Genomic DNA, 16,110 nt, shown 5'->3' with positions numbered 1-16,110 from the left:
TTAGGTGTAGGTTTAGGTTTGGGGACTTGAGAATACATTAGGTTTTAGGTTTCGGTTTAGGTTATAGGTTTAAGTTTAGGTTTAGGTGTACGTTTAGGTTATAAGCTATAGGATTAGGGAAGTGAGCTTAGGTTAAGGTTTAGGTTTAGGAAATCGGGTTCGGGTTCAAGATCGGGTTTAGGTTTAGGTTTTCAAGTTTAGGTTTAGGTTTAGGTTAACGAGCTGAGATTAGGATTACGTGTAGGTTTAGGTTTAGGGATTTGAGAATACATTAGGTTTTAGGTTTAGGTTTAGGAAATCGGGTTCAGGTTCGAGATCGGGTTTAGGTTTGGGTTTTCAAGTTTAGGTTTAAGTTTAGGATAGGGAGTTGAGATTAGGATTAGGTGTATGTTTAGGTTTCAGGATTTGAGAATACATTTTGGTTTTAGGTTTAGGTTTAGGTTTTAGGCTTAGGTTTATGTTATAGGTCTAGTTTATAAGTGCAAGTTACAGGTTTAGGTTTAGGTTAGGTTATAGGTTAAGGTTTAGGGAAATGAGAATAGGTTAAGGTTTAGGTTTAAGAAATCGGGTTCAGGTTTGGGATCGGGTTTAGGTTTAGGTTTTCAAGTTTAGGTTTAGGTTTGGGTTAGGGAGTTGAGATTAGGATTTGGTGTAGGTTTAGGTTTAGGTTTGGGTTTAGGTTAAGGTTTAGGTTTAAGTTATAAGCTATAGGTTTAGGGAATTAAGAATGGGTTAATGTTTAGGTTTAGGAAATCAGGTTCGGGTTCGGGATCAGGTTTAAGGTCGGGTTTTCAAGTTTGGGTTTAGGTTTAGGTTAGGGAGTTGAGATTAGGATTAGGTGTAGGTTTAGGTTTAGGGCTTCAAGAATACATTTAGGTTTTAGGTTTAGGTTTAGGTTTTAGGTTTAGTGTTATTGGTTTAGGTTTAGGTTAAGGTTAAGGTTTAGGTATAGGTTACAAGCTATAGGTTTAGGAAATTGAGAATAGGTTAAGGTTTAGCTTTAAGAAATCGGGTTCGGGTTCAGGATCGGGTTTAGGTTTGGGTTTTCAAGTTTAGGTTTAGGTTTAGGTTAGGGAGTTGAGATTAGGATTAGGTGTAGGTTTAGGTTTAGGGATGTAAGAATACATTTAGGTTTTAGGTTTAAGTTATAGGTTATAGGTTTAGGTTTAGGTTTAGGGTTAGGTTTAGGTTATAAGCTATAGGTTTAGGGAATTGAGAATAGGTTAAGATTTAGGTTTAGGAAATCGGGTTCGAGTTCGGGATCGGGTTTAGGTTTGGGATTTCAAGTTTAGGTTTAGGTTTAGGTTAGCGAGTTGAGATTAGGATTAGTGTAGGTTTAGGTTTAGGGATTTGAGAATACATTTAGGTTTTAGGTTTAGGTTTAGGTTTAGGTTTAGGTTATAGGTTTCAGTTTAGGTTTCAGTTTTGGTTACAAGCTATAGGTTTATGGAATTGAGAATAGGTTAAGGATTAGGTTTAGGAAATCTGGTTCGGGTTCAGGATCGGGCTTAGGTTTGGGTTTTCAAGTTTCGGTTTAGGTTTAGGTTAGGGAGTTGAGATTAGGATTAGGTGTAGGTTAAGGTTTAGGGATTTAAGAATACATTTAGGTTTTAGGTTTAGGTTATAGGTTATAGGTTTAGGTTTAGGTTTAGATTTAGGGTTAGGTTTAGGGATTTAAGAATACATTTAGGTTTTCGGTTTAGGTTATTGATTTAGGTTTAGGTTTAGGGTTAGGTTTCGATTATAAGCTATAGGTTAGGGAATTGAGAATAGGTTAAGGTTTAGGTTTAGGAAATCGGGTTCGGGTTCGGGATCAGGTTTAGGTTTGGGTTTTCAAGTTTAAGTTTAGGTTTAGGTTAGGGAGTTGAGATTAGGATTAGGTGTAGGTTTAGGTTTAGGGCTTTGAGAATACATTTAGGTTTTAGGTTTAGGTTTAGGTTTGGGTTATAGGATACAGGTTTAGGTTTAGGTTTAGGTTTAGGTTCAGGTTCGGGTTCAGGATCGGGTTTAGGTTTGGGTTTTCAAGTTTAGGTTTAGGTTTAGGTTAGGGAGTTGAGATTAGGATTAGGTGTAGGTTTAGGTTTAGGGATTTGAGAATACATTTAGGTTTTAGGTTTAGGTTTAGGTTTAGGTTATAAGTTATAGGTTTAGGGAATTGAGAATAGGTTAATGTCTAGTTTTAGGAAATTAGGTTCAGGTTCAGGATCGGGTTTAGGTTTGGGTTTTCGAGTTTAGGTTTAAGTTTAGGTTAGGGAGTTGAGATTAGGATTAGGTGTAGGTTTAGGTTTAGGGCTTTGAGAATACATTTAGGTTTTAGGTTTAGGTTTAGGTTTGGGTTATAGGATACAGGTTTAGGTTTAGGTTTAGGTTTAGGTTATTAGCTATAGGTTTAGGGAATTGAGAATAGGTTGATGTTCAGGTTTAGGAAATCGAGTTCGAGTTCCGGATCAGGTTTAGGTTTTGGTTTTCATGTTTAGGTTTAGGTTTAGGTTTGGGAATTGAGATTAGGATTTGGTGTAGGTTTAGGTTTTGAGCTTTGAGAATACATTTAAGTTTTAAGTTTAGGTTTAGGTTTAGGTTATAGGTTATAGGTTTAGGTTTATGTTTAGGTTTAGGTTAAGGTTTAGGTTTAGGTTTAGGTTTAGGTTTAGGTTATAAGCTATAGGTTTAGGGAATTGAGAATAGGTTAATGTTTTGGTTTAGGAAATCGGGTTCGGGTTCGGGATCAGGTTTAGGTTTGGGTTTTCAAGTTTAGGTTTAGGTTTTGGTTAGGGAGTTGAGATTAGGGTTAGGTGTAGGTTTAGGTTTAGGTATTTAAGAATACATTTAGGTTTTTGGTTTAAGTTATAGGTTATAGGTTTAGGTTTAGGTTTAGGTTTAGGGATTTAAGAATACATTTAGGTTTTTGGTTTAGGTTATAGGTTATAGGTTTAGGTTTAGGTTTAGGTTTAATGTTAGGTTTAGGTTATAAGCATTAGGTTTAGGGAATCGAGAATAGGTTAAGGTTTAGGTTTAGGAAATCAGTTTCGGGTTCGGGATCGGGTTTAGGTTTGGGTTTCCAAGTTTAGGTTTAGGTTTAGGTTAAGGAGTTGAGATTAGGATTAGGTGTAGGTTTAGGTTTAGGGATTTAAGAATACATTTAGGTTTTAAGTTTATGTTATAGGATATAGGTTAAGGTTTAGGTTTAGGGTTAGGTTTAGGTTATAAGCTATCGGTTTAGGGAATAGAGACTAGGTTAAGGTTTAGGTTTAGGAAATCTGGTTCGAGTTCGGGATCGGGTTTAGGTTTGGGATTTCAAGTTTAAGTTTAGGTTTAGGTTAGGAAGTTGAGATTAGGATTAGTGTAGGTTTAGGTTTAGAGATTTGAGAATACATTCAGGTTTTAGGTTTAGGTTTAGGTTTAGGTTATATGTTTAGGTTTAGGTTTCGGTTTAGGTTACAAGCTATAGGTTTAGGGAATTGAGAATAGGTTTAGGTTTAGGTTTAGGAAATCGGGTTCGGGTTCAGGATCGAGTTTAGGTTTGGGTTTTCAAGTTTAGGTTTAGGTTTAGGTTAGGGAGTTGAGATAGTTTAGGTAGGTTTAGGTTTAGGTTTAGATTTAGGTTTTAGGTTTAGGTTTAGGTTTAGGTATAGTTAGTTAGTTAGTTGTTTTTTTTATACTGTGTTAAGTTTTTATTTTTTTTAGGGTTTAGTTTGGTTTAATTAGGTTTAGGTTTAGGTTTAGGGTTATTGATAGGTGTAGTTTAGGTTTAGGGATTTGAGAATACATTTAGGTTTTAGGTTTAGGTTTGTTGGGTTTAGGTTTAGGTTTAGGTTTAGGTTATAAGCTATAGGTTTAGGGAATTGAGAATAGGTTAAGGTTTAGGTTTAGGAAATCGGGTTCGGGCTTGGGATTTGGTTTAGGTTTGGGTTTTCAAGTTTAGGTTTAGGTTTAGGTTAGGGAGTTGAGATTAGGATTAGGTGTAGGTTTAGGTTTAGGGATTTGAGAATACATTTAGGTTTTAGGTTTAGGTTTAGCTTATAAGTTATAGGTTTAGGTTTAGGTTTAGGTTTATAAGCTATAGGTTTAGGGAATTGAAAATAGGTTAAGGTTTAGGTTTAAGAAATCGGGTTCGGGTTCGAGATCAGGTTTAGGTTTGGGTTTTCAAGTTTAGGTTTAGGTTTAGGTTAGGGAGTTGAGATTAGGATTAGGTGTAGGTTTAGGTTTAGGGATTTGAGAATACATTTAGGTTTTAGGTTTAGGTTTAGGTTATAAGTTATAGGTTTAGGTTTAGGTTTAGGTTATAAGCTATAGGTTTAGAGAATTAAGAATAGGTTAAGGTTTAGGTTTAGGAAATCGGATTCGGGTTCGGGATCGGGTTTAGGTTTGGGTTTTCAAGTTTAGGTTTAGGTTTAGGTTAGGGAGTTGAGATTAGGATTAGGTGTAGGTTTAGGTTTAGGGATTTAAGAATACATTTAGGTTTTAGGTTTAGGTTTAGGTATAGGTTATAGGTTTAGGTTTAGGTTAGGTTTAGGTTATAAGCTATAGGTTTAGGGAATGAGTTAGGTTAAGGTTTAGGTTTAGGGAAATTCGGGTTCGGGATCGGGTTTAGGTTTTTTAAGTTTAAGTTTAGGTTTAGGTTGGGTTGAGATTAGTATTAGTGTAGGTTTAGGTTTAGAGATTTGATAATACATTCAGGTTATAGGTTAAGGTTTAGGTTTAGGTTTAAGGTTTAGGTTTGGTTTAGGTTTAGGTTTAGGTTTAGGGAATTGAGAATAGGTTTAGGTTTAGGTTTAGGAAATCGGGTTCGGGTTCAGGATCGAGTTTAGGTTTGGGTTTTCAAGTTTAGGTTTAGGTTTAGGTTAGGGAGTTGAGATTAGGATTAGGTGTAGGTTTAGGTTTCGGGATTTAAGAATACATTTAGGTTTTAGGTTATAGGTTATAGGTTTAGGTTTAGGTTTAGGTTTAGGGTTAGGTTTAGGGATTTAAGAATACATTTAGGTTTTAGGTTTAGGTTTTAGGTTTAGGTTTAGGTTTAGGTTTAGGTTATAAGCTATAGGCTTGGGGAATTGAGAATAGGTTAAGGTTTAGGTTTAGAAAATCAGGTTTGGGTTCGGGATTGGGTTTAGGTTTGGGTTTTCAAGTTTAAGTTTAGGTTTAGGTTAGGGAGTTGAGATTAGGATTAGGTGTAGGTTTAGGTTTAAGGATTTGAGAATACATTTAGGTTTTAGGTTTAGGTTTAGGTCATAGGTTATAGGTTTAGGTTTAGGTTTAGGTTAAGGTTTAGGTTTAGGTTTAGGTTTAGGATATAAGCTATTGGGTTAGGGAATTGAGAATAGGTTAAGGTTTAGGTTTAGGAATTCGGGTTCGGGTTCAGGATCGGGTTTAGGTTTGGGTTTTCAAGTTTAGGTTTAGGTTTAGGTTAGGGAGTTGAGATTAGGATTAGGTGTAGGTTTAGGTTTAGGGATTTGAGAATACATTTAGGTTTTAGGTTTAGGTTTAGGTTATAGGTTTAGGTTTAGGTTTAGGTTTAGGTTTAGGTTTAGGTTATAAGCTATAGGTTTAGGGAATTGAGAATAGGTTAAGGTTTAGGTTTAGGAAATCGGGTTCGGGTTCGGGATCGGGTTTAGGTTTGGGTTTTCAAGTTTAGGTTTAGGTTTAGGTTAGGGAGTTGAGATTAGGATTAGGTGTAGGTTTAGGTTTAGGGATTTGAGAATACATTTAGGTTTTAGGTTTAGGTTTAGGTTATAGGTTTAGGTTTAGGTTTAGGTTTTGGTTTAGGTTATAAGCTATAGGTTTAGGGAATTGAGAATAGGTTATGGTTTAGGTTTAGGAAATCGGGTTCGAGTTCGGGATCGGGTTTAGGTTTGGGTTTTCAAGTTTAGGTTTAGGTTTAGGTTAGGGAGTTGAGATTAGGATTAGGTGTAGGTTTAGGTTTAGGATTTGAGAATACATTTAGGTTTTAGGTTTAGGTTTAGGTTTAGGTTATAGGTTTAGGTTTAGGTTTAGGTTTAGGTTTAGGTTATAAGCTATAGGTTTAGGGAATTGAGAATAGGTTAAGGTTTAGGTTTAGGAAATCAGGTTCGAGTTTGGGATCGGGTTTAGGTTTGGGTTTTCAAGTTTAGGTTTAGGTTTAGGTTAGGGAGTTGAGATTAGGATTAGGTGTAGGTTTAGGTTTAGGGATTTGATAATACATTTAGGTTTTAGGTTTAGGTTTAGGTTATAGGTTATAGGTTTAGGTTTAGGTTTTGGGAATTGAGTTTTGGTTTAGGAAATTGAGAATAGGTTAAGGTTTAGGTTTAGGAAATTGGGTTAGGTTTGAGATCGGTTTAGGTTTGGGTATTGGTTTAGGTTAAGTTTAGGTTAGGGAGTTGAGATTAGGTTAGGTGGGTTTAGGTTTAGGTTTTAGTTTATTTGAGGTTTAGGTTTAGGGTTAGTGATTAGGTTAGGTTAGGTTTAGGTTTGGTTTAGGATTCTGTAGGTTGTTTGTTGTTGTTGTTAGTGTTAGATGTTGTGGTTCTAACCTGAACTAGGATAACCATTGTTGTTGTATGTTGTTGTAGTTGTAGTTGTTGTTGTTGTTGTTTCTTCCCCTCATCAAACTTGTTGGTTTATTGTTGTTGTGGTTGTGGTTGTTGTTAATGTTTGTTGTTGTTGTATAAGTTGTTGTTAGTTAGGTTTAGAATGAGAATAGGTTAAGTTTAGGTTTAGGAAATGGTTTAGGGTATAGGTTTGGGTTTCAGTTTAGGTTTAGGTTAGGAGTTAGATTAGGATTAGTTAGTTTAGTTTAGTTAGAATACATTTAGGTTAGTTTAGGTTTAGGAAAGTAGGTTTAGGTTAGGTAGTTAGGTTTAGGTTAGGTTAAAGCTATAGGTTTAGGAATTGAGAATAGGTTAGTTTAGGTTTAGAAATCGTGGTTGGGGTTTAGGTTTGTTTCAAGTTTAGTTTAGTTTAGGTTAGGAGTTGAGATTAGATTAGTGTAGGTTTAGGTTTGGGATGAGAATACATAGGTTTTAGGTTTGGTTTAGGTTTAGGTTTAGTTTAGGTTTGTTTTTAGGTATAGTTAGTGAATGAGATAGGTTAGTTTAGGTTTAGGAAATGGGTGGTTCAGATCGGGTTTAGGTTTGTTTTCAAGTTTAGTTTAGGTTTAGGTTAGAGTTGAGATTAGGATTAGTGTAGGTTTAGGTTTGATTTGAGAATACATAGGTTTTAGGTTTAGGTTTAGGTTTGGTTAAGTTATAGGTTAGTTCAAAAATTGTAGTAAAAAAATTATATTAGTGGTTTAGGTTTGGTTTAAGTTTAGGTTTAGGTTTAGGTTGAGATTAGGGTTAGGTGTATGTTTAGGTTAGATTACTAATTTGGTTTAGTTTAGTTTAGTTTAGTAGGTTTAGTTTAGGTTTAGGTTATAAGTTAGTTTAGGTTTAGGTTAGGTATAAGTAAGGTTTAGGTTTAGGATCCGCATTGATCCAGGCCATCGGTTCGGTTCGGATCGGTTAGGTTTGGTTTTCAGTTTAGGTTTACATTGGTTAGGAGTGAGATTAGGTTGTAGGTTTAGGTTAGGTTTGAGAATACATTTAGGTTTTTTAGGTTTAGGTTTAGGTTATAGGTTTAGGTTTAGGTTTAGGTTTAGTTTAGGTTTAGGTTATAAGCTATAGGTTTAGGGAATTAGAATGGTTAAGTTTAGGTTTAGGAAATCGGTTCGGGTTCGGATCGGGTTTAGGTTTGGGTTTTCAAGTTTAGGTTTAGGTTTAGTTAGAGTTAGATTAGGATTAGGTTAGGTTTAGGTTTAGGTAGAATACATTTAGGTTTTAGGTTTAGGTTAGTAGTTAGGTTATAGGTTTAGGTTTAGGTAGTTAGGTTTAGGTTTAGGTAAAGTATAGGTTTAGGAATTGAGAATAGGTTAGGTTTAGGTTTAGAAATCGGTTGTTGATCGGGTTTAGGTTTGGGTTTTCAAGTTTAGTTTAGGTTTAGGTTAGGGAGTTGAGATTAGGTTAGGTGTAGGTTTAGGTTTAGGGATTTAGAATACATTTAGGTTTTGTTTAGGTTTAGGTTTAGGTTGTTAGGTTTAGGTTTGGTTTAGGTTTAAGTTGTTTAGAATTGAGAATAGGTTAAGTTTAGGTTTAGGAAATGGGTTCGGGTTCGATCGGGTTTGGGTTCAAGTTTAGGTTTAGGTTTAGGTGGAGTTGAGATTAGGATTAGTGTAGGTTTAGGTTTGGATTTAGAATACATTTAGGTTTAGGTTAGGTTAGTAGTTTAGGTTAGGTTATAGGTTTGTTTAGGTTTAGGTTTATTTAGGTTTAGGTTGGAATTGAGAATAGGTTAAGGTTTAGGTTTAGAAATCGTGTTAGAATGGGTTTAGTTTGGGTTTTCAAGTTTAGTTTAGGTTGTTAGGAGTTGAGATTAGGATTAGGTGTAGGTTTAGTTTGGTAGAATACATTAGGTTTAGGTTTAGGTTAGTTGTTATAGGTTATAGGTTAGTTAGGTTAGGTTATAGGTTAAGGTTTAGGGAATTGAGAATAGGTTAAGGTTTAGGTTTAGGAAATCGGGTTCGGGTTCGGGATCGGGTTTAGATTTGGGTTTTCAAGTTTAGGTTTAGGTTTAGGTTAGGGAGTTGAGATTAGGATTAGGTGTAGGTTTAGGTTTAGGGCTTTGAGAATACATTTAGGTTTTAGGTTTATGTTTAGGTTTAGGTTATAGGTTATGGTTTAGGTTTAGGTTAAGGTTTTAGGTATAGGTTTAGGTTTAGGTTATAATCTATAGGTTTAGGGAATTGAGAATAAGTTAATGTTTAGGTTTAGGAAATCGGGTTTGGGTTCGGGATGGGGTTTAGGTTTGGGTTTTCAAGTTTAGGTTTAGGTTTAGGTTAGGGAGTTGAGATTAGGATTAGGTGTAGGTTTAGGTTGAGGGATTTGAGAATACATTAGGTTTTTGGTTTATTTTTAGGTTATAGGTTATAGGTTTCGGTTTAGGTTTAGGTTAAGGTTTAGGTTATATGCTATAGGTTTAGGGATTTGAGAATAGGTTAATGTTTAGGTTAAGGAAATCGGGTTCAGGTTCGGATTCGGGTTTAGGTTTGGGTTTTCAAGTTTAGGTTTAGGTTTTGGTTAGGGAGTTGAGATTAGGCTTAGGTATAGGTTTAGGTTTAGGGATTTAAGAATACATTTAGGTTTTTGGTTTAAGTTATAGGTTATAGGTTTAGGTTTAGGTTTAGGTTTAGGTTTAGGTTTAGGTTTAATGTTAGGTTTAGGTTATAAGCAATAGGTTTAGGGAATCGAGAATAGGTTAAGGTTTAGGTTTAGGAAATCAGGTTCAGGTTCGGGATCGGGTTTAGGTTTGGGTTTCCAAGTTTAGGTTTAGGTTTAGGTTAAGGAGTTGAGATTAGGATTAGGTGTAGGTTTAGGTTTAGGGATTTAAGAATACATTTAGGTTTTAAGTTTATGTTATAGGATATAGGTTAAGGTTTAGGTTTAGGGTTAGGTTTAGGTTATAAGCTATAGGTTTAGGGAATTGAGAATAGGTTAAGATTTAGGTTTAGGGAATCTGGTTCGAGTTCGGGATCGGGTTTAGGTTTGGGATTTCAAGTTTAAGTTTAGGTTTAGGTTAGGGAGTTGAGATTAGGATTAGTGTAGGTTTAGGTTTAGAGATTTGAGAATACATTCAAGTTTTAGGTTTAGGCTTTGGTTTAGGTTATATGTTTAGGTTTAGGTTTCGGTTTAGGTTACAAGCTATAGGTTTAGGGAATTGAGAATAGGTTTAGGTTTAGGTTTAGGAAATCGGGTTCGGGTTCAGGATCGAGTTTAGGTTTGGGTTTTCAAGTTTAGGTTTAGGTTTAGGTTTGGGAGTTGAGATTAGGATTAGGTGTAGGTTTAGGTTTCGGGATTTAAGAATACATTTAGGTTTTAGGTTTAGGTTATAGGTTATAGGTTATAGGTTTAGGTTTAGGGTTAGGTTTAGGGATTTAAGAATACATTTAGGTTTTAGGTTTAGGTTTTAGGTTTAGGTTTAGGTTTAGGTTTAGGTTATAAGCTATTGGCTTGGGGAATTGAGAATAGGTTAAGGTTTAGGTTTAGAAAATCAGGTTTGGGTTTTCAAGTTTAAGTTTAGGTTTAGGTTAGGGAGTTGAGATTAGGATTAGGTGTAGGTTTAGGTTTAAGGATTTGAGAATACATTTAGGTTTTAGGTTTAGGTTTAGGTCATAGGTTATAGGTTTAGGTTTAGGTTTAGGTTTAGGTTTAGGATATAAGCTATAGGTTTAGGGAATTGAGAATAGGTTATGGTTTAGGTTTAGGAAATCAGGTTTGAGTTTGGGATCAGGTTTAGATTTGGGTTTTCAAGTTTAGGTTTAGGTTTAGGTTAGGGAGTTGAGATTAGGATTAGGTGTAGGTTTAGGTTTAGGGATTTGAGAATACATTAGGTTTTAGGTTTAGGTTTAGGTTATAGGTTATAAAGGTTTAGGTTTAGGTTTACGTTATAAGCTATTGGTTTAGGAAATTGAGAATAGGTTAAGGTTTAGGTTTAGGAAATTGGGTTTGGGTTCGAGATCGGGTTTGGGTTTTCAAGTTTAGGTTTAGGTTAGGGAGTTGAGATTAGGATTAGATGTAGGTTTAGATTTATGGATTTGAGAATACAATTTAGGATTTAGGTTTAGGTTTAAGTTAAAGGTTATAGGTTTAGGTTAAGGTTTAGGTTTAGGTTTAGGTTTAGGTTATAAGCTATAGGTTTAGGTAATTGAGAATAGGTTAATGTTTAGGTTTAGGAAATCGGGTTCGGGTTTGGGATCAGGTTTAGGTTTGGATTTTCAAGTTTAGGTTTAGGTTTAGGTTAGGTAGTTGAGATTAGGATTAGGTGTAGGTTTAGGTTTGGGGACTTGAGAATACATTAGGTTTTAGGTTTCGGTTTAGGTTATAGGTTTAAGTTTAGGTTTAGGTTTACGTTTAGGTTATAAGCTATAGGATTGGGGAATTGAGCATAGGTTAAGGTTTAGGTTTAGGAAATCGGGTTCGGGTTCAAGATCGGGTTTAGGTTTAGGTTTTCATGTTTAAGTTTAGGTTTAGGTTAGCAAGTTGAGATTAGGATTACGTGTAGGTTTAGGTTTAGGAATTTGAGAATACATTAGGTTTTAGGTTTAGGTTTAGGTTTAGGTTATAAGCTATAGGTTTAGGGAATTGAGAATAGGTTAAGGTTTAGGTTTAGGAAATCGGGTTCAGGTTCGAGATCGGGTTTAGGTTTGGGTTTTCAAGTTTAGGTTTAAGTTTAGGTTAGGGAGTTGAGATTAGGATTAGGTGTATGTTTAGGTTTTAGGATTTGAGAATACATTTTGGTTTTAGGTTTAGGTTTAGGTTTTAGGCTTAGGTTTATGTTATAGGTTTAGCTTATAAGTGCAAGTTACAGGTTTAGGTTTAGGTTAGGTTATAAGTTAAGGTTTAGGGAAATGAGAATAGGTTAAGGTTTAGGTTTAGGAAATCGGGTTCGGGTTCGGGATCGGGTTTAGGTTTAGGTTTTCACGTTTAGGTTTAGGTTTGGGTTAGGGAGTTGAGATTAGGATTTGGTGTAGGTTTAGGTTTAGGGCTTTGAGAATACATTTAGGTTTTAAGTTTAGGTTTAGGTTTAGGTTATAGGTTATAGGTTTAGGTTTAGGTTTGGGTTTAGGTTAAGGTTTAGGTTTAAGTTATAAGCTATAGGTTTAGGGAATTAAGAATGGGTTAATGTTTAGGTTTAGGAAATCAGGTTCGGGTTCGAGATCAGGTTTAGGGTCGTGTTTTCAAGTTTAGGTTTAGGTTTATGTTAGGGAGTTGAGATTAGGATTAGGTGTAGGTTTAGGTTTAGGGCTTCAAGAATACATTTAGGTTTTAGGTTTAGGTATAGGTTATAGGTTTAGGGTTATAGGTTTAGGTTTAGGTTAAGGTTAAGGTTTAGGTTTAGGTTACAAGATATAGGTTTAGGAAATTGAGAATAGGTTAAGGTTTAGCTTTAAGAAATCGGGTTCGGGTTCAAGATCGGGTTTAGGTTTGGGTTTTCAAGTTTAGGTTTAGGTTTAGGTTAGGGAGTTGAGATTAGGGTTAGGTGTAGGTTTAGGTTTAGGGATTTAAGAATACATTTAGGTTTTAGGTTTAGGTTATAGGTTATAGGTTTAGGTTTAGGTTTAGGGTTTGGTTTAGGTTATAAGCTATACGTTTAAGGAATTGAGAATAGGTTAAGTTTAGGTTTAGGAAATCGGGTTCGAGTTCGGGATCGGGTTTAGGTTTGGGATTTCAAGTTTAGGTTTAGGTTTAGGTTAGCGAGTTGAGATTAGGATTAGTGTAGGTTTAGGTTTAGGGATTTGAGAATACATTTAGGTTTTAGGTTTAGGTTTAGGTTTAGGTTTAGGTTATAGGTTTCAGTTTAGGTTTCGGTTTAGGTTACAAGCTATAGGTTTAGGGAATTGAGAATAGGTTAAGGATTAGGTTTAGGAAATCTGGTTCGGGTTCAGGATCGGGTTTAAGTTTGGGTTTTCAAGTTTCAGTTTAGGTTTAGGTTAGGGAGTTGAGATTAGGATTAGGTGTAGGTTAAGGTTTAGGGATTTAAGAATACATTTCGTTTTTAGGTTTAGGTTATAGGCTATAGGTTATAGGTTTAGGTTTAGGTTTAGATTTAGGGTTAGGTTTAGGGATTTAAGAATACATTTAGGTTTTAGGTTTAGGTTATTGATTTAGGCTTAGGTTTAAGGTTAGGTTTCGGTTATAAGCTATAGGTTAGGGAATTGAGAATAGGTTAAGGTTTAGGTTTAGGAAATCGGGTTCGGGTTCGGGATCGGGTTTAGGTTCGGGTTTTCAAGTTTAAGTTTAGGTTTAGGTTAGGGAGTTGAGATTAGGATTAGGTGTAGGTTTAGGTTTAGGGCTTTGAGAATACATTTAGGTTTTAGGTTAAGGTTTAGGTTTGGGTTATAGGATACAGGTTTAGGTTTAGGTTTAGGTTTAGGTTAAGGTTTAGGTTTAGGTTTAGGTTTAGGTTATTAGCTATTGGTTTAGGGAATTGAGAATAGGTTGATGTTTAGGTTTAGGAAATCGAGTTCGAGTTCCGGATCAGGTTTAGGTTTGGGTTTTCAAGTTTAGGTTTAGGTTTAGGTTAGGGAATTGAGATTAGGATTTGGTGTAGGTTTAGGTTTTGAGCTTTGAGAATACATTTAGGTTTTAGGTTTAGGTTTAGGTTTTGGTTATAGGTTATATGTTTCGGTTTAGGTTAAGGTTTAGGTTTAGGTTTAGGTTTAGGTTATAAGCTATAGGTTTAGGGAATTGAGAATAGGTTAATGTTTTGGTTTAGGAAATTGGGTTCGGGTTCGGGATCAGGTTTAGGTTTGGGTTTTTAAGTTTAGGTTTAGGTTTTGGTTAGGGAGTTGAGTTTAGGGTTAGGTGTAGGTTTAGGTTTAGGTATTTAAGAATACATTTAGGTTTTTGGTTTAGGTTATAGGATATAGGTTTAGGTTTAGGTTTAGGTTTAGAGATTTAAGAATACATTTAGGTTTTTGGTTTAGGTTATAGGTTATAGGTTTAGGTTTAGGTTTAGGTTTAATGTTAGGTTTAGGTTATAAGCAATAGGTTTAGGGAATCGAGAATAGGTTAAGGTTTAGGTTTAGGAAATCAGGTTCGGGTTCGGGATCGGGTTTGGGTTTGGGTTTCCAAGTTTAAGTTTAGGTTTAGGTTAAGGAGTTAAGATTAGGATTAGGTATAAGTTTAGGTTTAGGGATTTAAGAATACATTTAGGTGTTAAGTTTAGGTTATAGGATATAGGTTGAGGTTTAGGTTTAGGGTTAGGTTTAGGTTATAAGCTATAGGTTTAGGGAATTGAGAATAGGTTTAGGTTTAGGTTTAGGAAATCTGGTTCGAGTTCGGGATCGGGTTTAGGTTTGGGATTTCAAGTTTAAGTTTAGGTTTAGGTTAGGGAGTTGAGATTAGTATTAGTGTAGGTTTAGGTTTAGAGATTTGAGAATACATTCAGGTTTTAGGTTTAGGTTTAGGTTTAGGTTATATGTTTAGGTTTCGGTTTAGGTTACAAGCTATAGGTTTAGGGAATTGAGAATAGGTTTAGGTTTAGGTTTAGGAAATCGGGTTCGGGTTCAGGATCGAGTTTAGGTTTGGGTTTTCAAGTTTAGGTTTAGGTTTAGGTTAGGGAGTTGAGATTAGGATTAGGTGTAGGTTTAGGTTTCGGGATTTAAGAATGCATTTAGGTTTTAGGTTTAGGTTATAGGTTATAGGTTATAGGTTTAGGTTTAGGTTTAGGTTTAGGTTTAGGGTTAGGTTTAGGGATTTAAGAATACATTTAGGTTTTAGGTTTAGGTTTAGGTTTAGGTTTAGGTTATAAGCAATAGGCTTGGGGAATTAAGAATAGGTTAAGGTTTAGGTTTAGAAAATTAGGTTTGGGTTCTGGATTGGGTTTAGGTTTGGGTTTTCAAGTTTAAGTTTAGGTTTAGGTTAGGGAGTTGAGATTAGGATTAGGTGTCGGTTTAGGTTTAGGGCTTTGAGAATACATTTAGGTTTTAGGTTTAGGTTTAGGTTTGGGTTATAGGATACAGGTTTAGGTTTAGGTTTTGGTTTAGGTTTAAGTTTAGGTTATTAGCTATAGGTTTAGGGAATTGAGAATAGGTTGATGTTTAGGTTTAGGAAATCGAGTTCGGGTTCGGGATCGGGTTTAGGTTTGGGTTTTCAAGTTTAGGTTTAAGTTTAGGTTAGGGAGTTGAGATTAGGATTAGGTGTAGGTTTAGGTTTAGGATTTGAGAATACATTTAGTTTTTAAGTTTAGGTTTAGGTTATAGGTTTAGGTTTAGGTTTTGGTTTAGGTTTAGGTTTAGGTTTAAGTTTAGGTTTAGGTTATTAGCTATAGGTTTAGGGAATTGAGAATAGTTGATGTTTAGGTTTAGGAAATCGAGTTCGAGTTCCGGATCAAGTTTAGGTTTGGGTTTTCAAGTTTAGGTTTAGGTTTAGGTTAGGGAGTTGAGATTAGGATTAGGTGTAAGTTTAGGTTTAGGGATTCAAGAATACATTTAGGTTATAGGTTTAGGTTATAGGTTATAGGTTATAGGTTATAGGTTTAGGTTTAGGTTTAGGTTTAGGGTTATGTTTAGGCTTAGGGAATTGAGAATAGGTTAAGGTTTAGGTTTAGGAAATCGGGTTCGGGTTTGGGATCGGGTTTAGGTTTAGGTTTTCAAGTTTAAGTTTAGGTTTAGGTTAGGGAGTTGAGATTGGGATTAGGTGTAGGTTTAGGTTTAGGGATTTGAGGTTTTACGGTTAGGTTAAGGATACAGGTTTAGGTTTAGGTTTAGGTTTAGGTTTAGGTTTAGGTTTAGGTTCAGGTTATTAGCTATAGGTTTAGGGAATTGAGAATAGGTTGATGTTCAGGTTTAGGAAATCGAGTTCAAGTTCCGGATCAGGTTTAGGTTTGGGTTTTCAAGTTTAGGTTTAGGTTTAGGTTAGGGAGTTGAGATTCAGATTAGGTGTAGGTTTAGGTTTAGGGCTTTGAGAATACATTTAGGTTTTAGGTTTAGGTTTAGGTTATAGGTTATAGGTTTAGGTTTAGGTTTAGGTTAAGGTTTCGGTTTAGGATTAGGTTTAGGTTTAGGTTATAAGCTATAGGTTTCGGGAATTGAGAATAGGTTAATGTTTAGGTTTGGGAAATCGGGTTTGGGATCAGTTTTAGGTTTATGTTTTCAAGTTTAGGTTTAGGTTTAGGTTAGGCAGTTGAGATTCGGATTAGGTGTAGGTTTAGGTTTAGGGATTTAAGAATACATTTAGGTTTTAGGTTTAGGTTATAGGTTATAGGTTATAGGTTTAGGTTTAGGGTTAGGCTTAGGTTGTAAGCTATAGGTTTAAGGAATTGAGAATAGGTTAAGGTTTAGGTTTAAGAAATCAAGTTCGGGTTCTGTATCGGGTTTAGGTTTGGGTTTTCAAGTTTAAGTTTAGGTTTAGGTTAGGGAGTTGAGATTGGGATTAGGTGTAGGTTTAGGTTTATGGATTTGAGAATACATTTTAGTTTTAGGTTTTAAGCTTAGGTTTAGGTTATCGGTTTAGGTTATAAGTGCAGCTTATTGGTTTAGGTTTAGGTTAGGTTATAGGTTAAGGTTTAGGGAATTGAGAATAGGTTAAGGTTTAGGTTTAGGAA

At 35.2% G+C, this 16,110-nt stretch overlaps 1 long non-coding RNA gene across 1 annotated transcript; it reads left to right on the top strand.

Annotated features, from left to right (window-relative positions):
- Nucleotides 1–3,340: 3,340 nt before the first annotated feature.
- LOC131244535 (uncharacterized) lies at nucleotides 3,341–11,460 on the top strand. Its single transcript, XR_009170366.1, has 3 exons — nucleotides 3,341–3,403; nucleotides 5,964–5,994; nucleotides 11,396–11,460. It is a non-coding gene; the product is annotated as an uncharacterized LOC131244535 (long non-coding RNA).
- The last annotated feature ends 4,650 nt before the right edge of the window (nucleotides 11,461–16,110 follow it).

Source organism: Magnolia sinica, chromosome 4 (assembly GCF_029962835.1).
Source record: "Magnolia sinica isolate HGM2019 chromosome 4, MsV1, whole genome shotgun sequence".
Classification (NCBI taxonomy): Eukaryota; Viridiplantae; Streptophyta; class Magnoliopsida; order Magnoliales; family Magnoliaceae; genus Magnolia; species Magnolia sinica.
Note: the sequence above shows the minus strand (reverse complement) of the source record. Positions and strands in the feature narration are given on the sequence as shown.